The following is a 25,306-nucleotide window of genomic DNA, read 5'->3' on the forward strand; positions in this document are numbered from 1 at the left end:
ACACGTGGAAAAGGGGACCTTCTTTGCAACCCAGGGGGCGTGACGCTAACGTGTACACCCTGTCATAAGTGGGTAACTGGCGGGAAACCCTTTTATGCTACCTTAGCAACAAGACTGCCAGAACCGAGGCCCTCGCTAAGCTTTCGCACTATAAACGGGTCTGGAAATAAGGGCCTCGTTAGGAAATACAGAAAGAAATGCCGGCAATGTACAACGCCAAGGAAGGCATAGGGGAATGGTTAGACTATTTGTTACCGTTAGTGACGTTATATTGTTTTTTTATTTTTAAAACGTCATAAAGAAAGAAAAACACGTGCCGAAAGTGGGGACCGAACCCCCACTTTTCGGTTAGATCTCGAATGCCTTACCGTTTCCGCTTTTTGGGCGACTGTGTTCTCCTTCACTTTCAGTGGTATTTATGTTTAATCAAACTGTATCTGACGCTTGAGGGTGGTGGCCAGCGCCACTCAGACAACACGGGGAGAGAGCGACCTTCTTTTCAACCCCCGGCGCGTCACGCGAACGTGTACACCCTGTCATAAGTGGGTAACTGGTTTGAAACCCTCTGATGCTACCTTGGCATCAAGGCTGCCAGAACCGAGGCCCTCGCTAAGCTTTCACGAGATAAACGGGTTTGGCAATAAGGGGCTCGTTAGGAAATACAGAAAGAAATGCCGGCAGTCTACAACGCCAAGGAAGGCATAGGGGAATGGTTAGACTATTTGTTACCGTTAGTGACGTTACATTGTTTTTATTTTTTACGTGATAAGGAAAGAAAAACACGCGCCCAGAGTGGGGACCAAACCACCGCCTTTTGATTAGATCTCGAATGCCTTACCGATTCGGCTATCTGGGTGACTGTGTTGTCCTTCACTTTCAGGGGTATTTATATTTACTACTACTGTATCTGACTGTTGAGGCTGGTAGCCAGCGCCACTCAGACGTCACGGGGAGAAGAGAACCGTCCTTTCAACCCCCGGGGCGTGACGCGAACGTGTACACCCTGTCATAAGTGGGTAACTGACGGGAAACCCTCTTATGCTACTGTGGCATCAACGCTGCTAGAACCGAGGCCCTGGCTAAGCTTTCGCACGATGAACGGATTTGGAAATGAAGCGCTAGTTAGGAAATACAGAAAGAAATGACGGCAGTCTACTACGCCAAAGAAGGCATGGGGGAATGGTTACACTATTTTTACAGTTAGAGACGTTACATTGTTTTTTATTATTATTACGTGAGAAAGAAAGAAAAACACGCTCCCAGAGTGGGGACCGAACCACCGCCTTTCGATTAGATCTCGAATGCCTTACGGATTCGGCTATCTGGGTGACTCTGTTCTCCTTCACTTTCAGGGATATTTATATTTACTACAACTGTATCTGACCCTTGAGTTTGGTGGCCACCGCTACTCAGACTACACGGGGAGAAGGGGACCTTCTTTTCAACCACCGGGCCGTGACGCGAACGTGTACACCCTGTCATAAGTGGTTAACTGGTGTGAAACCCTCTTATGCTACCTTGGCATCAAGGCTGCCAGAACCAAGGCCCTCATTAAGCTTTCGCACGATGAACGGGTTTGAAAATGAGGGGCTCGTTAGGAAATACCGAAAGAAATGCCGTCAGTCTACAGCGCCAAGGAAGGCATGGGGGAATGGTTAGTATATTTTTTACCGTTAGTGACGTTACATTGTTTTTTATTTTTATTACGTGAGAAATTAAAAAAAAAAACACGTGCGGAGAGTGGGGACTGAACCACTGCCTTTCGATTAGATCTCGAATGCCTTTCCGATTCGGTTATCTGGGCGACTATCTTCTCTTTCAATTTCAGGGGTATTTATATATACTACAACTGTATCTGACGATTCAGGGTGGTAGCCAGCGCCACTTAGACTACACGGGGAGAAGGGGACCTTCTTTTCATCCCCCGGGGCGTGCCGCGAACGTCTATACCCTGTCATACGTGGGTAACTGGCGGGAAACCCTCTTATGCTACCTTGACATCAAGACTGCCAGAACCGAGGCCCTCTCTAAGCTTTCGCACGATAAACGGGTTTGGAAATGAGGGGCTCGTTAAGAAATACAGAAAGAAATGCCGGCAGTTTACAACGCCAAGAAAGGCATAGGAGAATGGTTAGACTATTTCTTACCGTTAGTGACGTTACATTGTTTTTATTTTTTTAAGTAATAAGGAAAGAAAAACACTTGCAGAGAGTGGGGATCAAACCACCGCCTTTCGATTAGATCTCGAAAGCCTTACCGATTCGGCTATCTGGGCGACTGTGTTGTCCTTCACTTTCAGGGGTATTTATATATACTACAACTGTATGTGATGATTCATGGTGGTAGCCAGCGCCACTTAGACTACACGGAAAGAAGGGGACCTTCTCTTCATCCCCCGGGGCGTGCCGCGAACGTGTTTACCCTGGCATAAGTGGGTACCTTGCGGAAAACCCTCTTATGTTACCTTGGCATCAAGGCTGCCAGAACCGAGGCCCTCGCTAAGCTTTCGCACGATAAACGGGTTTCGAAATGAGGGGCTCGTTAGGAAATACAGAAAGAAATGCCGGCAGTCTACAACGCCAAGGAAGGCATAGCGGAATGGTTAGACTATTTGTTACCGTTAGTGACGTTACATTGTTTTTTATTTTTATGACGTGGAAAGAAAGAAAAACATACGCCAAGAGTGGGGACATAACACCCGTTTTTCGATTAGATCTCGAATGCCTTACAGATTCAGCTATCCTGGCGACTGTGTTCACCTTCACTTTCAAGGGTATTTATATTTACTTCAACTGTATTGGACGCTTGAGGGTGGTAGCCAGCGCCACTCAGACTACACGGGTAGAAGGGGGCTTTCTTTTAAACCCCCGGGGCGTGACGCGAACGTGTACACCATGTCATAAGTGGGTAACTGGTGGGAAACCCTCTTATGCTACCTTCGCATCAAGGCTGCCAGAACCGAGGCCCTCGCTAAGCTTTCGCACGATGAACGGGTTTGGAAATGAGGGGCTCGTTAGGAAATACAAAAAGAAATGCCGGCAGTCTACAACGCCAAGGAAGGCATAGGGGAATGGTTAGACAATTTTTTACCGTTAGTGACGTTACATTGTTTTTTATTTTTATTACGCGAGAAAGAAAGAAAAACACGCGCCGAGAGTGGGGACCGAACCCTCGCCTTTCGAATACATCTCGAATGCCTGGACCTCGAACGGCCAGCATGATGGTCTGATCCCATGATGGTCTGATGGTCTGATGGCGGTCGCCAAATTTCATTCAATGAGCTTCGCTCGGACGACCCAGCGGGAACTGCAGCCATGACAACCCCGCATCGCAACGAGGCACCAGCGGCTACCGCCCCTTTGACAAGCCCCCACTACATTTTGTCGCACCCCCGGGACCCTGCCTTCTTCTATGGCAGGGCTGACGAGGATGTGGAAGACTGGATCACGATGTACGAGCGTGTCAGTGGCCACAACCGCCGGGACGTCCGAGCGAAGCTCGGTGAATGAAATCTGGCGGCCGCTGCGAAGCTCCGTCTTCTCTGAAGCTCCCGCATCTCCACCACAAGATGTTACGAGGCGAGGATGCCGTAGCAAATGTATTTGCAATCCTCAAAACGCAAGAAGCTGGGTGCCCCTGGTACACACTGAGGGAAGCACAACCATCACACCTCGTCCTCTTCTTCCACGGGAACTTGTAGCACAATCCCCGTTCGTTTAACCTGCGGCAAATCCCCCTATAACCACGTAGTTTGTTATAGCCTGTCGGTCCCTCGTGTCAATATATATGTGTATATATATTGTTACGTGGTGGCAGGACAAAGGACGTGAACCATGAGATGGGCGAACAATGTATTCTCACTATTTACAAGATGTCGGCCATGAGACCGAACCGGCGCTGCCTGCGCGCCTGCCCTACTTCTTCCTCGTTCCCATCCTCGTCGTCATCTTGTAACATTACCCCGCCGTCGAGGGAGACCGTCCCGCTCGAGGCCTTACTAGATGAGCGAGGGTAGTGAGTACCAACGATGAAATTTTAATATACAGTGAATACGTCCTTGCCACCACGGTGAGGATGAATAGCTTGGTGAACACTGGCCCAAGAACACCCATGCCCGCCGACGTCATGAAGCAATGTTCAAAGCCCTTGAGAAGACGCGCCGATGAACGGGGCAGGGGAATGGCATTGTCGTCTTGTCTGGTCACGGCTTCTCACGTCTCGGATGATTTCGGCTCGTCATAGGCTGGGGCTCGGGCTGAGGAACAGATGCCATGATGGCTCATCGGGGCTGGGGCGTACCGACGCGTTCCAAGAGCCTGGAGAAGATCGCTTCAGGAGTCAAGACGGCCAGATGCGGTGGGCCAGGATGAAGGTGATCGCCTCGCACCTCGACCAAATATGTTACGTGGTGGCAGGACAAAGGACGTGAACCATGAGATGGGCGAACAATGTATTCTCACTATTTACAAGATGTCAGCCATGAGACCAAACCGGCGCTGCCTGCGCGCCTGCACTACTTCTTCTTCCTTGTTCTCATCCTCGTCGTCGTCTTGTAACAATATATATATTGTGGGCATTGGGGGTGTACTGTTGTGATATTTATGCGTGGAAGCGACATGACCATTGTTATATCCAGTGTGGAACACGGCGGGTCAATCCCTCTGTTCCTTCTACCCATCCAAACCCATAGCGACTGTCATCTGTGTATAACCATCATCATCCCCAGACAGTTCCATCTTTCGGTGGCCTGGGCTCGGGAGCCTAATTAAAAGTGGTCCTTCAGCATCTCGGAGCTCTGTCTCTCAATATATATCTATATATATATATATATATATATATATATATATATATATATATATATATATTGTCTGCAAGTATAAAAACTCGCACAGAGGGCGAGAAAATAACGTGGGTACAGACAACGACACACCAGATACACCAAAAACAAGTTTACTGACGTTTCAGGAAGAGTACCTTTATTGTTTTTGTTTCTCTCGATGGTTGCTGTCTCTACTCTGTATGTGTGTGTCTGTGGAGAGTGCGGGTGTCTGATGCCTCCCTTAGCGTTGTCGACTGCCGTTTTTTTGGCTCAACCAGCCCATCAATCCATGTCATATTATTCGGCAAATAAGAGTGATATCCCCGGTTCTTCAAGCATTCATACTGAAAGGTAGGAAAACATGGTGTGCCGTCAATTTGCTGCTGATCAGAGGCTCTGGATGCTCGAGTTGTGGGACGGGGGTTACAAAAGCGGTACCCTTCTCCTCGTATTGTAAAAGTGGTTCTGGCTACCACCCTCAGGAATCAGACACAGTTGTGCTAAATATAAATTGCGCTGAAAGTTAAGAACAGTCACCGAGGTAGCCGAATTGCTAAGACATCCCAGATCAAATTCAGAAGGCGTGCTTTTTTGTACGTGCTCTATACGCAAGTTGTTGTTCACTTTCTACATAAGATAGATTCCATACTGTAGTAAAACTTCTGACTATTCTATATTAACAAAACTTGTTGGGGGGGCTAGTTGGTTCATGATTCTTAACTGCGTTTAGCACCAAAAAGAAATACGGTACACAGGAAAGCAGACAGGATAAGCCCTAAGTTTCAACACAACTTTATTCACCACTGGTGCAGGTAAATATACATACTGAAGCATGCGCAGCATTCGCCACAGTAGGGTATCACAAGTACGCATACTTGTCAATCACCGAAACGCTCGCAAATAGATTTTTCTCAATTCAAAATTACCGCCGACGTATCACTGATCAAATTTTCGCATTTTTGCTTGATATGAAAAGATTTCAAGAATTCCCGTGCTGTCGCATCTCTGCTGCTACCACGAATCTTAATCTGCCCCAGAAAAAAGGAGTTCCGGCGGTTTTGAAGCCGCCCCTTTCCAAAGTCGCGATTTTCCCTGCAAGGTGGGTGAACTTCCCAAAGTTGTAGACCCACACAATGGCCGAGCTCAAGGCAGGGAAGTCGCTTCTACAAGCCGGGAATCGCTTGTAGGTGCCCGGCGCCACCAAGTCGGATGAATACACATGGTGCCTTCCAAAGCCATGGTGGACGCTGAACTCGCAACCGTCTGTGCCAGTACATGCCGATAGACTCTTTCGCCCCCGGAAATGGCGCAACGCATTCTGATGGCCGGGGGCCCCACCAGATGGGTAGAGTCAGGGGCCCCTGGCAAACTTAAAGGCAGCTTTCCAGGCGTCGGTTGCCTTTTGAAGGGTCCGAATTGCACTAGGGATGCCTGTACCCATTAAAGAAACCTGTAAGTGCCCGGCGGTACAAGGATTGAACCCGGTATCTCCCGCATGCGAGGCGAGTGCTGTTCCTCTGAGCCATCGCTCTAGAGAACCGGTTCTATTCACTTCTATATGTATTCTATACTAAGCCACACAAGTAGAGCAGAAGCACGACACCGGTGCCCATGCCCCACTTTGGCGATGGCGGTGCCGGGTTTCCCTAGCCGAGTGTCCCATCATAAACCAGCAACTAGACTACGTTATCCAGCGTGTAGTTCTTTAAGGATCAAGCAGCTGGTGAGCATGTCCTGCCGTCTCGAGAGGAATGTATGGCACAATTGTCTTTTGTATGGCCACCCTCCGGCTCAATAACGCATGCAAGGACGTGCACCCGCACGCATCGAATTTGTCACAGCTTGCAGGACGCAGAATTTTGCTAGTCGTCTTACTAACTACCGGGACATTGAAAAGTACCTATGCAAGACGGCGATTTCCCGAAAAAGGATTTCTAACCATTAACCCCAAAAATTTTGCTTGAATTTAATGTTATTCTGTTCAGTGTGTGCAACGCCCCCACAACACTTTACGCATGATGTACAATATTCTCACGGGGCTGAAGTAAAAACTTGAGCTCCACTTTTTCCATGACGTTGTCACAACTTCTCAAAATTTCTCAATGCTCCTTCGCTTTCTAAAACTGGTGTTAACGTGTCTCTAGAAATCAACTCCAAATAAAACCAGAAGTGTCGCTACACTTTTCCGCATTAAAGCTAACTATTTTGGTCACGTCTTCTCCACGGACGGCGTTAGTCACGACTTCGCGAAGCTTCATGCAGTGCCGACAACTCTCTCGTGGGGACGCAAAGCCTTTGCCAAGCTTCATGCCTGCTTATTACATGGGGCTCACGCTACCAGTCACGACACTTGGGCTCACTTGGGAATTCCTGCCAAGCTACCAGGGACCTTATCGCGTTGTTAAACGATGTCCCCAGTTAATTGCCGCATCAAACATAAACTACTTCCCCGGTATCCCCGACGCCGTCAACGCGAAACAATGCATATTTCACTCCTCGAGCACAACTGCGTGTAATTTGTTTTGCTATCAACTTCAGTCACCAGGAGATTCCTCTGTTACCTTGATTTCATTTTACATAATTATTTCCCGCTTTTCTTCCAAGAGCAGCATTTTTGTAAATGTGCTTTGTACTTTCTGCTGTTTTTACTTTTACGTACATTCGTTTCCAGCTTTCTGTGTTCGGTGATATGTCGATGTATATGATTTCCTCTCCTTTGTCAAGCTGCTAAGTTTGATTTTACAGGAAAGACACACCAGTTCCTCGAAAATTAAAACTGATGAGGATGACGCTGATTGTGATGACCATGTTGAGCCGAAACCACCGATATTTAAAGAGGGCTCAGTGCTGACTGTATAAAAACGGCCGCATAACATAACGTATTTAGATACATATATTTACCGAAATTAAACAAATTTATCAGTATAACAAACTTCTTATGTTACAAAAGCAACTTGTCCCCTTACCGTGTTCATAAATGGAGATCAAGCTGACACATATTTGTCATATTTACGCACTTCTCAGCAGGCGTAAAGCACACTGATGGTACGATATGGTAAGTAGATTTCAACAGCGAGTGATTAGAAATTCCCAAGGATGAACAGTATGGAAATATTACTCAATGGAATGCGTTAGAAAAACATCCAAAGTGGAGGGGGTCAGCAAACTGCATGCGAGGCTGATGTGGTAGCCAAATGTGCTGTGGCCTGAAAGGTTGTCCTCGAAAAACGCTCTTAAGGTTGCAAGGCGCTCTTTTCATACTGGTGTTTTCTTCACAATAATTTCGTATACATTCCCCGTAATGTAAATTTGTTTCCTCGATACACCAATTGTAAATTTCGGTGTATTTTTTTGTGTGTTTTAAATACACCCGTTTTTGTTCCCGGATAGCCGGAATCTCTAGTTTTCGAGCCTTTAAATTGTTCTATTCCTTCCCATGGTCTATTTCTTCATTCAAATTTACTGAATCATTTAGCGTTTTAAGGCGCACACAAGTTAGGGTGCACAAAACACTACATCTTGAAATGACAACTCATAAAAAGATATCTTGAAAGATTTATAGGCTGCTTATTAGTGTATTTAAATTCTTCGCCGTTTTGTTAATCTCTGGTTTATTTTCCCAACATTGCCATTTGCGGATTTTTAGGTGTATACAGTAAGGTCGAAAATTTGGACCGTTCATCGCTTCTACTACACTGACCAAATCTGGGGTAGTGGATTCTACGAAACAAAAATTCTTTGCATGTTGGACATTGTCAAGAGCGAAAGTGGGTCCAGTATAACCTTTCAACGATATTCCCAAGAATCAGGACTCTGGTAAGTACTCGACGTGCTTTTGTAGTAAGTGAATTTTAGCAACTTTCTTCCCCAGTACCTTCTATTAGACAGCCACTACCTTGTCATCAATACAGCCTCCAGATTATACATACAAAACCTTGTATAAAAGTTTTGTGTTGTAAGAAAAATTGCAAACAATGTAAGTGATGAAGGTAAAGTTTTTTTTTGGCTTAAGGAACAAGCGTTGCGGTAAAGGACACTACGCAATTTTGAACGGTATCACTCTTTGGGAAAATAGTGCAGCAGCAAATACAATCTGCTGCATAAAACATTCCAAGGAAATACAAGAAAACGAAATGGGTTGGGATATAGGACCATACAAAGCATGCATACTGAGCACCCACAAAGAAAAAAAGCACGGCGAAAGCAGAAAAATGACACAACCGCAATGTGATAGCGTAAAATGGAATGTTATACAGTCAAAATTTGATCGTACAAAACTACAACCTAAAGTCTTTCTGATATGACGAAGAAATTTGGATTCTCCCGCAGGTGCCTATGCGGCTTAATGTTGTTTGTTTCTTCGTTGAACTCACACTGACCAAATTTATTCAGCGCCATTCCCGAATTCACGAAATATTTCGAATTCCGCTAGTCCTCAAAACGGGAAAAACGAAGAATTTCACTATCTGCCACCCCCCCCCGCCATAACTTCTGAGAGCAGCGTTGCGGGCTTAACGAGGTGGCAGCTAATCTGAGCTTCTGCGACTATCTGAGCGCCATCGCTCACGCCGAATTGAAGAACGTCTTGACAAATGAAAAACTTCTATAGCATGTTTCCGGCCCACAAGAGGTGTCAGAAAATGCTAACTATCTAAAAACTGCTGCAGCTCCTGTGGCCGTGTCCGGACAGGTGATAAACTCAATTACCTTGCTCAAGCGCTTTTCTGGGGCTCACGAATCAACCGAACACTCGTTTAATGCGCGTTCGTGGAATAAGAAACCTGTCTACACAAAGCTAATGTAGCGCACATAGGCGAAATTCACAGAACCAGGAAATAAATTTGTTTCCCACAGAATGCCTGTCATTTTAGTGTTAATATTATCACCGGGGATTTTTAACGCCTTCGAAAGCAATTTGTAAGCGCGCACCGAAGTCACCGCAACTACAATGTAGTGGTAGCTGCTGGGTAGCGCCTGTCTTAAGACATCAAAATTATAGAATAACCTCCGTGTAAAATACAGCCACAATTTTACAGTTTCCTGAAGTTTACGGCAACTTCGTTAATATACCTGCGATCAAAGCGTCGCGCTTCGAAACCTTCCTACGTATATCAGTACACCAAAAAGAACTTATTATGTGGGAACATTGTGATGAGAACTCTACAAAACAAGTTACAATGAAGAAGGTTCAACTATTCGTAACTGGTTCATGAACAGGAAAACTTAAAATCAATTTTCACACACACACACATGCACACAAACACACACACACACACACACATATATATATATATATATATATATATATATATATATATATATATATATATATATATATATATATTTATATATATATATATATATATATATATATATATATATATATATATATATATATATATATTATAATTTAAAGTCACCACGAAAAGCATAACAATATTTATTACGACGTTTCGGCTGCAAACCAGCCTTTTTCAAGTGAAGAACATAGGTCGAATACAGGGTATATGTAAGCTCGCAAGGAGCGCTGTGAGCACGTGGGCACATTATTTCAAAAGTGTACAAGAAGGAAATACAGCAAGAAACAAATGGAAAGAAACGTACTGCATGACTGGGCGCGCAGGTAATACATCTCAATATACAACGCGGCGAAAATCAAAAGCGAGGCACTTAGGAAGCGTGTTTCCCTCAGCCACCGCCCACCCACGCACAGCAATATTAGGAAAAGTAAACAAATAAGGAAGGGGTACTGGGCATCTTACTCGAAAGGAGCGGAAACAACCTGCCGCATAAGGCGGAAGTGTAGAATCGACAATTAGTCATCCAGACACTGGGGAACGCAAAATGGCAAAGGCGACGTTGAATTTCAAGAATGCAGGCGGGAGGATTAGCGAGGGGGCCGCGTCCTTAAAGGAAAGTGCCACCGCTTCGGGAGGAGACCAAATAATAGCCACAAATGGCTTATCCGCGGCCCGTGTCCGGGGCACAAGGCGGACAATGACGACTCCTCGAAGGGCGCCGACGCGGACAGAGCTGTGCGTGAGCCACCCAAGAAGAGCGCAGGCTGTGCGAGGATTTTGAGAAATGACACACAAGGCAGGAAATAAACACAGAAAACAGCACACAGAAAAAAACAGTTGAACGAGCCCCCGGCTCATGACCTGAAGTGGATAGATACAACAAATTGTCGGCTTACATTTGATATTTTTGCAAGTAACAAGGGTTTGCACATTATGGAAAAAGCAAAAGGAAGACTTGGCGCACGTACGAGAACAAATCTCCAATGATGTAGGGAAAAAAAGAGGCATTTCGTAGCTAGTCATCAATGGCAGTATAAATTCGCACACAGCATTCTTTAAACAAACTGACAAACGAAAGAATACAAAGAATACACGTGTACAAATCGTAGAGCATGGGGAACCATAGCAGTGAACAAAAATAGCTTACAAAGTGACATTTCGGGCAAAAGAGAAATGAAGCATACGGAGAAAATAAGGTACAACACTAGACCGAATAGTGCTTGGAAAGTGTAATGATGGGATACAGCAAGATTTCGTGCAGGAGAAGCATTAAAGCATACGGAAAAGTAACCTGCTGACAACGATGAACCATCCAACGGTTGAGAAGTGGTAACGTGCGATACGTGCCGCTACAAGGTCTAGGTTTGAAGGCACGACAGCCTTCCCTGAGACTCATTGATACCTTTTGTGAGGGTGTTATATTTGTGGATCAGATAAGATTCGCAGGCTTCCCTGTCGAAATGGGTTTTAAATCCTGATTGGAGCACTGCGGCCTTCAATTGATCGAACGGGTGTTTCAAAGAGTTGATATGTTTTGAAAGGGGGAGATAAGGTTTTGTTATTGCATCGGATCTTTGATTATTGATGCGAGTTCTAGAAGAATTTTCAGTCTGCCCAATATATTGCGCACCACAATCACCACATTCTAGGAGGTAAACTATATTTGCAGTGTCACAATTAAAATTGTCCCTGATCTGCATGGAAAAGTCAGATTCCCTGCTCTGAGCGCTTGTTGTTGGTGTCATCATTAGACACAATTTGCACCGGGGATTTCCACATGGTGTGGAACCTGTGAAACTAGTTTCTGTTGATCGAGATGATGTTACAATGCCTCTGATGTTTCTTGCCCGGCGATACACCACGCGTGGTGGGTCTGGAATGATGTGCTTCATTCTTTCACTCTGGAGCAAGATGCTGTGGTGTCTTTTTAAAATTTCATTGACGTTTGGGCGAGATGCCGAATGTCTAGTGTCTAGATGCCTAGACATTCGGCCAGATGCCGAATGTCTAGGATGTCTAGTGTTGGGGTAACATGTCCAGTACCCCTTCCTTATTTGTTTACTTTTCTTAATATTGCGGTGCGTGGGTTGGCGGTGGCTGAGGGAAACACGCTTCCTAAGTGCCTCGCTTTTGCTATTCGCAGCGTTGTATATTGAGATGTATTACCTGCGCACCCAGTCGTGCAGTACGTTTCTTTCCATTTGTTTCTTGCTGTATTTCCTTCTTGTACACTTTGTAAATAATGTGCCCACGTGCTCACGGCGCTCCTTGCGAGCCTAGATATACTTGTACTCGACCTATGCACATCACTTGAAAAAGGCTGGTTTCCAGCCGAAACGTCGTATTAAATATTGTTATGTTTTTTGTGGTGACTCTAATTTAATATACTATTCAGTTGCCAAGCCCTGCACTGATATATATATATATATATATATATATATATATATATATATATATATATATATATAAATATATATATATATATATATATACATACAAGAGCAGAAAAACTTCGAACAAGGTAAAAGCACGACTGTGGCCTACGTTTCAGCAAAGGGATCTTGCTTTCCTCAGGGCCTATATATATATATATATATATATATATATATATATATATATATATATATATATATATATATATAGATATATATATATATATATATATATATATATATATATACACATATATGCATATATATCTATATATACATAAATATATATATATATATAGTTATATATATATATATATATATATATATATATATATATATATATATATATAGATATATATATATATATATATATATATATATATATATATATACACATATATGCATATATATCTATATATACATAAATATATATATATATATAGTTATATATATATATATATATATATATATATATATATATATATATATATATATATATATATATACATATATATATATATCTATATATATATTGAAAGGGGGTTTATTGGCTGGTAGATGCAGATGGTCGCAGAGGTCCAGAACCACAGAGAGCGAGAGAACCGACGAACGGTCACACCCAAAGCCGCGCGGACCGAGCTTCTTCGTTCGCATGAGCGGCTGCTTGTCTGCTAGCAACATGGCGATGACCGATGGAACATAGCCACTACAAGGGATTGTCCACAGTTTCTAATTATTGCAGCGCGCTTTACCTCATTACAACTACCCCCCGGGGAATAAAGCGCCATCCTGGCGTGTCACGGGGCACACGACACTAGGGGATCTTATTACGGCTTCAAACGCTGGACATGAACAGTCTCCTTCCCGCGGCGACGGAGGTCTGAGGAAGGTGTCTTGGGCTCTATGACGTAGTTTACGGGTGACGTCCGTTCGAGGACACGGTAGGGTCCGTGAAACCGAGAAAGAAGCTTGCTACACAATCCTGGTGTGGTGGAGGGAATCCACAGCCACACCAGAGATCCTGGAGAATACGTTGGGTGGGATGCTGTGTCGTCGTGCCGAGATTTTTTATGTAACTGATCTTCAGTCGTAAAGGACCTTGCAAGCTGTCGGCATTCCTCTGCGTACTTGGCAGCTTCAGAAGCTGGGGAGCACTCGGAGCGATCCGGTCGGTAGGGGAGAACCGTATCGAGGGTACATGACGGCTCGCGACCATGCAGGAGGAAAAAGGGCGAGAAACCTGTTGTGGCCTGAATGGCTGTATTGTATGCATAGGTCACGTAGGGCAGCACAAGGTCCCAGTCGTCGTGATCCGCTGAGATGTACATCGACAGCATGTCGCCGAGGGTGCGGTTGAAGCGCTCAGTGAGGCCATTTGTCTTCGGATGGTACGCTGTACTTGTTCGATGGACAACACCGCACTCAGCGAGGAGGGCACGAATGACGTCTGACAGAAACACACGTCCCCTGTCGCTGAGGAGCTCACGAGGAGCCCCATGCCGCAGAATGAAGCGCCGTATGATGAAACAGGCGACGTCTCGTGCTGTGGCGGCAGGCAGAGCCGCAGTTTCGGCATAGCGCGTCAGGTGATCGACGGCGACGATAACCCATCGGTTGCCGGAGACTGTGTTGGGCAAAGGTCCATACAGGTCTATACCAACACCGTAAAATGGTTTCTCCGGGCAAGGAAGCGGCTGCAGTGGACCCACTGAGCTGGAAGGCGAAGACTTGCGACGCTGGCAGGTAGTGCATGACCTAACGTACTTGCGCGCAAAGGTGTACATGCCGCGCCAGTAATAGCGGAGACGGACACGGTGGTACGTTTTTAGCAAGCCAGCGTGGGCACACGTTGGGTCGGCATGAAGCGATGCGCAAATGTCGGTGCGAAGGTGCCGAGGAATTACGAGCAGCCACTTCCGCCCTTCGTTGAGGTAATTCCGCCGGTAGAGCAACCCGTCACGAAGCATGAAATGCATAGCTTGTCTGCGGAGGGCCCGAGGTTGCATAGTACGGGAGACGTCCGAGAGCAAGGAGATGAGCGAAGCAATCCATGGGTCCTTGCGTTGTTCAGAGGGCATGTCAGTCAAAGAGAGAGGGGACACAACAGCCTCGTCAGGCAGGATGCAGGCATTCTCTGGTGACACTGGAGAACGGGATAAGGCATCAGCGTCGGAATGTTTGCGGCCAGACCGATATATGACACGTATGTCGTACTCTTGTAGCCGTAAAGCCCAGCGAGCTAGCTGTCCAGACGTATCTTTAATGTGGACAACCAGCATAGCGCATGATGGTCTGTGACGACGTCGAAAGGGCGGCCGTACAAGTAAGGTCGGAACTTATCTAGTGCCCAAACTATGGCCAAACACTCTTTTTCCGTGACGGAGTAGTTTGCCTCAGCCTTTGTAAGGGTACGGCTAGCGTAGGCGACAACGTACTCGTCAAAGGCCGATTTTCGCTGAGCAAGCACAGCCCCAAGACCAACGCCGCTGGCATCAGTGTGAACCTCAGTGGGGGCGTCGGGTCGAAATGCCGCAGGATAGGTGGCGAAGTAAGAAGCTTCCGCAATGTCGCGAACGCGTTTTCACAAGAAGGGGACCACGAAGTGAGGTCTGTAGAGGTACCGGACAGAAGCTGCGTCAATGGTGCAACGATGGTCGCAAAGTTGCGGACGAAGCGCCTGAAGTAAGAACACAGCCCGAGGAAGCTCCTGAGGGCCTTCATAGATGTCGGCTTCGGGAACTCCGCAACTGCCTTCAGCTTAAACGTGTCGGGTACAACTCCATCCTTCGAAACGACGTGGCCCAAAATAGTGAGCTTGCGAGCGGCGAAGCGACATTTCTTAAGGTTGAGCTGCAGCTTTGCGTCAGCAAGACAAGTTAAAACTTGTTCTAATCGGCGTAGGTGTGTCTCGAAAGCCGGAGAAAAAACGACGATGTCGTCAAGGTAGCACAGGCATGCTTTCCATTTTAGTTTGCGCAAAATGCTGTCCATCATGCGCTCGAAAGTGGCAGGCGCATTACAAAGGCCGAACGGCATCACATTAAACTCATACAGGCCGTCAGGTGTTATGAAAGCCGTCTTTGCGCGATCATCCTCGGCCATAGGTACCTGCCAGTACCCGGAGCGCAAGTCGAGCGACCAGAAATATTCGGCACCCTGCAGACAGTCGAGGGCGTCATCAATACGCGGGAGAGGGTAGACATCCTTTCTAGTTATCTTATTGAGGCGCCGATAGTCGACGCAAAAGCGTATCGAACCGTCCTTCTTGGTCACAAGGACTACGGGAGACGCCCAGGGACTGTTGGAGGGCCTAATGACGCCTCGCTCAAGCATCTCGTCCACGTTTTCATCAATAGTACATCGTTCTTTGTGGGAAACGCGATAAGGTCGTTGTCGTAGCGGCGGGTGTGAGCCAGTGTCAATCGTGTGTTCGACTGTTGATGTTTGACTTAGCGGAGCTTTCAAGCAGTCAAAATACAAGCGAAACCGATGGAGGAGGGCCAGCAGTTGATCTCGTTGTGTGGGCGTGAGATCTCCATCGATAGCCTGATTGAAAACGTCGGATGGTAAAACCTCTGCTTCGGATGTAGCACTCAATTCTGCGACATGAGTGATAATGGGAGTATCGTCGGGAACATCGATGACAGCACTTGGCTCGACAGGCTCAATCCACCCGATAGTCTCGCCCTGTAGCAGCGAAATTTCATCCGAGGACCAGTTACTAACAATCATGCGGCTCGTACCAGCATGGGTCGTCAACAGAGAGGTCGGCAGCGGAAGACGTCTCCGTCGGATGAAGAGGTCGGATGGCGTAAAAAGCACGGTTGTGTCAGCAGTGCACGCACAGCACAGGGGCACGGAAACCGAGCAGTGCGGCGAAATTTTTGCATCTTCACTGACGACCAATTTATCAGCAGTTGCCTCATTATGGTGCGCGTCGCAATCTGGTGCAAATGCAACTTCCGCACGCGCGCAATCGATGACGGCGTGGTGACGAGCGAGAAAATCCCAACCCAATATGAGGTCATGGGAACAAGTAGGAAGCACGATGAACTCTACAATGTACAAAACATCCTGGATCGTCACTCGCGCCGTGCAAGCTGCAGACGCATGAACGTGCTGTGCGTTTGCAGTACGTAGCGCAAAGCCATCCAACAGCGTCGTCACTTTTCTAAAGACACGGCAAAGGTCGGCATGAATAACTGAAACGGCAGCGCCCGTGTCGACTAACGCCAATGCACGTCGATCTTCCGCAAATACGTCTATAACATTTGAGGGCGAAAAATGAGGCCTTGGACAGTTCGCTGGTAACGCAGTTCTTGCCTCCTGAACTGCGTCAACTAGTTTTCCTCTTCGGTAACGGTTGGTCGGCGGCGCATGGGAGAAAGAAACAGAAGACGAGGGGAGGACGAGCGACGGGTAGTGAAAGTGCGAGAGTCAGAAGGTGCAGCGGTGAAGTCGGACCTGTAGGAGACTTCGCGTGGCGATTGGCTGCGAGGGCCATAAGTAGGGGCTCCGACATCGTCGTTGGTGGGCATCAGGCGTCGGCGGCAGTATAGGGCAACATGTCCGGCACAGCGGCAATTGAAATAGATGGGACGGTTGTCCCACATTCGCCAGGCACTGCTGGTTTGCGGCGGAGGCCGAGACAAGGGCGGTGGCCTCATCGGTACAGGGTGTTGGTAAGACATGGGGACCCGCTGAGGGTGGACACCCACGGCGTCAGCGTACGTGACGATCGGTACCGGAGCCCTTGCGACGCTTTCGGCCTAGGGCAGCGGGGTGGTAACGCTCAAGTTCTGACGAGGAGGCGCAGTGGGAGTCGGCGAAATGGCGTCAGCAACTTGCTCTTGAATTACACTGCGGAGTGTTGGCGCCAAAGTAGACGAAGGCTCCGGGGTGTATGGCAGCAGGGAGAGCTGACGGGCGACTTCTTCCCGCACTATCTGCTTGATCTGCAACAGCAGAGAAGAGTTGTCAGGGTCACGGACCAAGTTCGCTATGGCTTCGTCTTGAACAGAGGTGCGTCGTGTGCTCACTCGCTGTCGACGAAGCTCGTCGTAACTCTGGCAAAGGTTCACCAGTTCAGCAATGGAGCCTGGGCCTCCCGCCAATGGCATCTGGAAGGCACCCTCGTCGATTCCTTTCATGACGTGCTTGATTTTCTCAGGGTCGGTCATAGATGGATTCAGACGCTTGCAGAGGTCCAAAACATCCTCGATGTAGCTCGTGAACGTCTCGCCGGTCTTCTGGACGCGGCCATGCAAGCGCTGTTCGGCGAGCAGTTTCCGCACAGCGGGACGGCCAAAAGCAGCAATTAATTCCGTCTTGAAGGCCGGCCACGCGGTTATGCCGGATCCATGGTTGTTGAACCACACTTCGGCGAGACCGGTGAAAGAAAAGCTGACGATATTGAGTTTCATGGCCTCGTCCCATCTGTTATGCGTACTAACACGTTCGAAGGACGCCAACCAGTCCTCAACGTCTTGCTCCTCATTGCCGTTGAACTTGGCAGGTTCACGTTCACGGAGAGCGCCAGCGCAGATGATAGCTGGGCCCGGAGGCACATGAGGCGTGTCGTTACCGCCAGGCATGGTCGTTGGTATAGTGCGGCTGCATTGTTCTAGGGCTTGGTGAGGGACGCCGACCGACGCGGACCAACGCGATACTTGAGCCTTGAGTAGATTGCTTCAAGAACCCAGACTTGCGTAGCTGAAGAACCGCAACCTCACCAAAATGAAAGGGGGTTTATTGGCTGGTAGATGCAGATGGTCGCAGAGGTCCAGAACCACCGAGAGCGAGAAAGCCGACGAACGGTCACACCCAAAGCCGCGCAGACCGAGCTTCTCCTTCGTTCGCATGAGCGGCTGCTTGTCTGCTAGCAACATGGCGATGACCGATGGAACATAGCCATTACAAGAGATTGTCCGCAGTTTCTAATTAGTGCAACGCGCTTTACCTCATTACAATATATATATATATGTATATATATATATATATATATATATATATATATATACACACACATATATATATATATATATATATATATACATATATACATATACATATATACATATATACATATATATACATATATATATGCATATATGGTTTGGAAAATGAGGGGCTCGTTAGGAAATACAGAAAGAAATGTCGGCAGTCTACAACGCCAAAGAAGGTGTAGGGGAACAGTTAGACGATTTATTACCGTTAGTGACGTTACATTATTTTTTATTTTATTATTAATTGCGTGAGAAAGAAAGAAAGAAAAACACGCGCCCAGAGTGGGGACCGAACCCACGCCTTTCGATAAGATCTCGAATGCCTTACCAATTCGGCTATCTGGGCGACTGTGTTCTCCTTCGCTTTCTGGGGTATTTCTATTTACTACAACTGTATCTGACGCTTGAGGGTGGTAGCCAGCGCCACTCAGACTACACGGGAAAAGGGGACCTCCTTTTTAACCCCCGGGGCGTGACGCGAAGGTCTAGAGCCTGTCATAAGCGGGTAACTGGCGGGAAACCCTCTTATGGTACCTTGGCATCAAGGCTGCCAGAACCGAGGCCCTCGTTAAGCTTTCGCAAGATAATATGGTTTGGAAAATGAGGGGCTCGTTAGGAAATACAGAAAGAAATGCCGGCAGTCTACAACGCCAAAGAAGACATAGGGAAACAGTTAGACGATTTATTACCGTTAGTGACGTTAAATTTTTTTTTATTTCATTAATAATTACGTGAGAAAGAAAGAAAAACGCGCCCAGAGTGGGGACCGAACCCACGCCTTTCGATTAGATCTCGAATGCATTACCAATTCGGCTATCTGGGTTACTGTGTTCTCTTTCGCTTTCTGGGGTATTTCTACCTACTACAACTGTATCTGACGCTTGAGGGTGGTAGCCAGCGCCACTTAGACTACACGGGGAGAAGGGGACCTTCTTTTTAACCCCCGGGGCGTGACGCGAAGGTCTGCAGCCTGTCATAAGCGGGTAACTGGCGGGAACCCCTCTTATGCTACCTTGGCATCAAGGCTGCCAGAACCGAGGCCCTCGTTAAGCTTTCGCAAGATAATATGGTTTGGAAAATGAGGGGCTCGTTAGGAAATACAGAAAGAAATTCCGGCAGTCTACAACGCCAAAGAAGGCATAGGGGAACAGTTAGACGATTTATTACCGTTAGTGACTTACATTTTATTTTATTAATAATTACGTGAGAAAGAAAGAAAGAAAAACACACGTCGAGAGTGGGGACCGAACCCACGCCTATCGATTAGATCTCGAATGCCTTACCATTTCGGCTATCTGGGCGACTGTGTTCTCCTTCGATTTCTGGGGTATTTATATCAACTTAAACTGTATCTGACGCTTGAGGGTGGTAGCCAGCGCCACTCAGACTACACGGGGAGAAGGGGACCTTCTTTTTAACCCCCGGGGCGTGACGCGAAGGTCTACAGCCTGTCATAAGCGGGTACCTGGCGGGAAACCGTCTTATGCTACCTTGGCATCAAGGCTGCCAGAACCGAGGCCCTCGTTAAGCTTTCGCAAGATAATATGGTTGGGAAAATGATGGGCTCGTTAGGAAATACAGAAAGAAATGCCGGCAGTCTACAATGCCAAAGAAGGCATAGGGGAACAGTTAGACGATTTATTACCGTTAGTGACGTTACATTATTTTTTATTTTATTATTAATTACGTGAGAAAGAAAGAAAGAAAAACACGCGCCCAGAGTGGGGACCGAACCCACGCCTTTCGATTAGGTCTCGAATGCCTTACCAATTCGGCTATCTGGGCGACTGTGTTCTCCTTCGCTTTCTGGGGTTTCTATATTTACTACAACTGTATCTGACGCTTGAGGGTGGTAGCCAGCGCAACTCAGACTACACGGGGAGAAGGGGACCTTCTTTTTAACCCCCGGGGCGTGACGCGAAGGTCTGCAGCCTGTCATAAGCGGGTAACTGGCGGGAACCCCTCTTATGCTACCTTGGCATCAAGGCTGCCAGAACCGAGGCCCTCGTTAAGCTTTCGCAAGATAATATGGTTTGGAAAATGAGGGGCTCGTTAGGAAATACAGAAAGAAATGCCGGCAGTCTACAACGCCAAAGAAGGCGTAGGGGAACAGTTAGACGATTTATTACCGTTTGTGACGTTACATTATTTCTTATTTTATTTATAATTACGTGAGAAAGCAAGAAAGAAAAAAACGCGCCCAGAGTGGGGACCGAACCCACGCCTTTCGATTAGATCTCGAATGCCTTACCAATTCGGCTATCTGGGCGACTGTGTTCTCGTTCGCTTTCTGGGGTATTTATATTTACTACAACTGTATCTGACGCTTGAGGGAGGTAGCCAGCGCCATTGACTACACGGGAAAAGGGGACCTCCTTTTTAACCCCCGGGGCGTGACGCGAAGGTCTAGAGCCTGTCATAAGTGGGTAACTGGCGGGAAACCCTCTTATGGTACCTTGGCATCAAGGCTGCCAGAACCGAGGCCCTCGTTAAGCTTTCGCAAGATAATATGGTTTGGAAAATGAGGGGCTCGTTAGGAAATACAGAAAGAAATGCCAGCAGTCTACAACGCCAAAGAAGGCATAGGGAAACAGTTAGACGATTTATTACCGTTAGTGACGTTAAATTTTTTTTTATTTTATTATAATTACGTGAGAAAGAAAGAAAAACACGCGCCCAGAGTGGGGACCGAACCCACGCCTTTCGATTAGATCTCGAATGATTACCAATTCGGCTATCTGGGTTACTGTGTTCTCCTTCGCTTTCTGGGGTATTTCTACCTACTACAACTGTATCTGACGCTTGAGGGTGGTAGCCAGCGCCACTCAGACTACACGGGGAGAAGGGGACCTTCTTTTTAACGCCCGGGGCGTGACGCGAAGGTCTACAGCCTGTCATAAGCGGGTAACTGGCGGGAAACCCTCTTATGCTACCTTGGCATCAAGGCTGCCAGAACCGAGGCCCTCGTTAAGCTTTCGCAAGAGAATATGGTTTGGAAAATGAGGGGCTCGTTAGGAAATACAGAAAGAAATTCCGGCAGTCTACAACGCCAAAGAAGGCATAGGGGAACAGTTAGACGATTTATTACCGTTAGTGACTTACATTTTATTTTATTAATAATTACGTGAGAAAGAAAGAAAGAAAAACACACGTCGAGAGTGGGGACCGAATCCACGCCTTTCGATTAGATCTCGAATGCCTTACCAATTCGGCTATCTGGGCGACTGTGTTCTCCTTCGATTTCTGGGGTATTTATATCAACTACAACTGTATCTGACGCTTGAGGGTGGTAGCCAGCGCCACTCAGACTACACGGGGAGAAGGGGACCTTCTTTTTAACAACCAGGCGTGACGCGAAGGTCTACAGCCTGTCATAAGCGGGTACCTGGCGGGAAACCCTCTTATGCTACCTTGGCATCAAGGCTGCCAGAACCGAGGCCCTCGTTAAGCTTTCACAAGATAATATGGTTTGGAAAATGATGGGCTGGTTAGGAAATACAGAAAGAAATGCCGTCAGTCTACAATGCCAAAGAAGGCATAGGGGAACAGTTAGACGATTTATTACCGTTAGTGACGTTACATTATTTTTTATTTTATTATTAATTACGTGAGAAAGAAAGAAAGAAAAACACGCGCCCAGAGTGGGGACCGAACCCACGCCTTTCGATTAGGTCTCGAATGCCTTACCAATTCGGCTATCTGGGCGACTGTGTTCTCCTTCGCTTTCTGGGGTATTTATATTTACTATAACTGTATCTGACGCTTGAGGGTGGTAGCCAGCGCCACTCAGACTACACGGGGAGAAGGGGACCTTCTTTTTAACCCCCGGGGCGTGACGCGAAGGTCTACAGCCTGTCATAAGCGGGTAACTGGCGGGAACCCCTCTTATGCTACCTTGGCATCAAGGCTGCCAGAACCGAGGCCCTCGTTAAGCTTTCGCAAGATAATATGGTTTGGAAAATGAGGGGCTCGTTAGGAAATACAGAAAGAAATGCCGGCAGTCTACAACGCCAAAGAAGGCGTAGGGGAACAGTTAGACGATTTATTACCGTTTGTGACGTTACATTATTTCTTATTTTATTAATAATTACGTGAGAAAGAAAGAAAGAAAAACACGCGCCCAGAGTTGGGACCGAACCCACGCCTTTCCATTCGATCTCAAATGCCGTACCAATTCGGCTATCTGGGCGACTGTATTCTCCTTTGCTTTCTGGGGTATTTATATTTACTACAGCTGTATCTGACGCTTGAGGGTGGTAGCCAGCGCCACTCAGACTACACGGGGAGAAGGGGACCTTCTTTTTAACGCCCGGGGCGTGACGCGAAGGTCTACAGCCTGTCATAAGCGGGTAACTGGCGGGAAACCCTCTTATGCTACCTTGGCATCAAGGCTGCCAGAACCGAGGCCCTCGTTAAGCTTTCGCAAGATAATATGGTTTGGAAAATGAGGGGCTCGTTAGGAAATACAGAAAGAAATTCCGGCAGTCTACAACGCCAAAGAAGGCACAGGGGAACAGTTAGACGATTTATTACCGTTACTGACTTACATTTTATTTTATTAATAATTACGTGAGAAAGAAAGAAAGAAAAACACATGTCGAGAGTGGGGACCGAACCCACGACTTTCGATTAGATCTCGAATGCCTTACCAATTCGGCTATCTGGGCGACTGTGTTCTCCTTCGCTTTCTGTGGTATTTATATTAACTACAACTGTATCTGACGCTTGAGGGTGGTAGCCAGCGCCACTCAGACTACACGGGGAGAAGGGGACCTTCTTTTACACCCCCGGGGCGTGACGCGAAGGTCAACAGCCTGTCATAAGCGGGTACCTGGCGGGAAACCCTCTTATGCTACCTTGGCATCAAGGCTGCCAGAACCGAGGCCCTCGTTAAGCTTTCGCAAGATAATATGGTTTGGAAAATGATGGGCTCGTTAGGAAATACAGAAAGAAATGCCGGCAGTCTACAATGCCAAAGAAGGCATAGGGGAACAGTTAGACGATTTATTACCGTTAGTGACGTTACATTATTTTTTATTTTATTATTAATTACGTGAGAAAGAAAGAAATAAAAACACGCGCCCAGAGTGGGGACCGAACCCACGCCTTTTGATTAGGTCTCGAATGCCTTACCAATTCGGCTATCTGGGCGACTGTGTGCTCCTTCGCTTTCTGTGGTATTTCTATTTACTACAACTGTATCTGACGCTTGAGAATGGTAGCCAGCGCCACTCAGACTACACAGGGAGAAGGGGACCTTCTTTTTAACCCCCGGGGCGTGACGCGAAGGTCTACAGCCTGTCATAAGCAGGTAACTGGCGGGAAACCCTCTTATGCTTCCTTGGCATCAAGGCTGCCAAAACCGAGGCCCTCGTTAAGCTTTCGCAAGGTAATATGGTTTGGAAATTGAGGGGCTCGTTAGGAAATACAGAAAGAAATGCCGGCAGTCTACAACGCCAAAGAAGGCATAGGGGAACAGTTAGACGATTTATTACCGTTAGTGACGTTACATTATTTTTTATTTTAATATTAATTACGTGAGAAAGAAAGAAAGAAAAACACGCGCCCAGAGTGGGGACCGAACCCACGCCTTTCGATTAGATCTCGAATGCCTTACCAATTCGGCTATCTGGGCGACTGTGTTCTCCTTCGCTTTCTGGGGTATTTATATTTACTACAACTGTATCTGACGCTTGAGGGTGGTAGCCAGCGCCACTCAGACTACACGGGGAGAAGGGGACCTTCTTTTTAACCCCCGGGGCGTGACGAGAAGGTCTACAGCCTGTCATAAGCGGGTAACTGGTGGGAAACCCTCTTATGCTTCCTTGGCATCAAGGCTGCCAGAACCGAGGCCCTCGTTAAGCTTTCGCAAGATAATATGGTATGGAAAATGAGGGGCTCGTTAGGAAATACAGAAAGAAATGCCGGCAGTCTACAACGCCAAAGAAGGCATAGGGGAACAGTTAGACGATTTATTACCGTTAGTGACTTACATTTTATTTTATTAATAATTACGTGAGAAAGAAAGAAAGAAAAACACATGTCGAGAGTGGGGACCGAACCCACGACTTTCGATTAGATCTCGAATGCCTTACCAATTCGGCTATCTGGGCGACTGTGTTCTCCTTCGCTTTCTGTGGTATTTATATTAACTACAACTGTATCTGACGCTTGAGGGTGGTAGCCAGCGCCACTCAGACTACACGGGGAGAAGGGGACCTTCTTTTACACCCCCGGGGCGTGACGCGAAGGTCAACAGCCTGTCATAAGCGGGTACCTGGCGGGAAACCCTCTTATGCTACCTTGGCATCAAGGCTGCCAGAACCGAGGCCCTCGTTAAGCTTTCGCAAGATAATATGGTTTGGAAAATGATGGGCTCGTTAGGAAATACAGAAAGAAATGCCGGCAGTCTACAATGCCAAAGAAGGCATAGGGGAACAGTTAGACGATTTATTACCGTTAGTGACGTTACATTATTTTTTATTTTATTATTAATTACGTGAGAAAGAAAGAAATAAAAACACGCGCCCAGAGTGGGGACCGAACCCACGCCTTTTGATTAGGTCTCGAATGCCTTACCAATTCGGCTATCTGGGCGACTGTGTGCTCCTTCGCTTTCTGTGGTATTTCTATTTACTACAACTGTATCTGACGCTTGAGAATGGTAGCCAGCGCCACTCAGACTACACAGGGAGAAGGGGACCTTCTTTTTAACCCCCGGGGCGTGACGCGAAGGTCTACAGCCTGTCA

General features: G+C 46.9%; 4 non-coding genes across 4 annotated transcripts; all 4 read right to left on the minus strand.

Annotated features, from left to right (window-relative positions):
* Window positions 1-20,269: 20,269 nt before the first annotated feature.
* Trnar-ccu (transfer RNA arginine (anticodon CCU)) lies at window positions 20,270-20,341 on the minus strand. Its single transcript has one exon. It is a non-coding gene; the product is annotated as a tRNA-Arg (tRNA).
* Window positions 20,342-22,189: 1,848 nt separating this feature from the next.
* Trnar-ccu (transfer RNA arginine (anticodon CCU)) lies at window positions 22,190-22,261 on the minus strand. The gene has a single exon. It is a non-coding gene; the product is annotated as a tRNA-Arg (tRNA).
* A 1,374-nt stretch (window positions 22,262-23,635) lies between these two features.
* Trnar-ccu (transfer RNA arginine (anticodon CCU)) lies at window positions 23,636-23,707 on the minus strand. Its single transcript has one exon. It is a non-coding gene; the product is annotated as a tRNA-Arg (tRNA).
* Window positions 23,708-25,081: 1,374 nt separating this feature from the next.
* Trnar-ccu (transfer RNA arginine (anticodon CCU)) lies at window positions 25,082-25,153 on the minus strand. The gene has a single exon. It is a non-coding gene; the product is annotated as a tRNA-Arg (tRNA).
* Window positions 25,154-25,306: the final 153 nt, after the last annotated feature.

The sequence above is a fragment of the Haemaphysalis longicornis genome, unplaced genomic scaffold (genome assembly GCF_048455015.1).
Source record: "Haemaphysalis longicornis isolate Haplotype H1 unplaced genomic scaffold, Haemaphysalis longicornis Haplotype H1 scaffold_2, whole genome shotgun sequence".
Classification (NCBI taxonomy): domain Eukaryota; kingdom Metazoa; phylum Arthropoda; class Arachnida; order Ixodida; family Ixodidae; genus Haemaphysalis; species Haemaphysalis longicornis.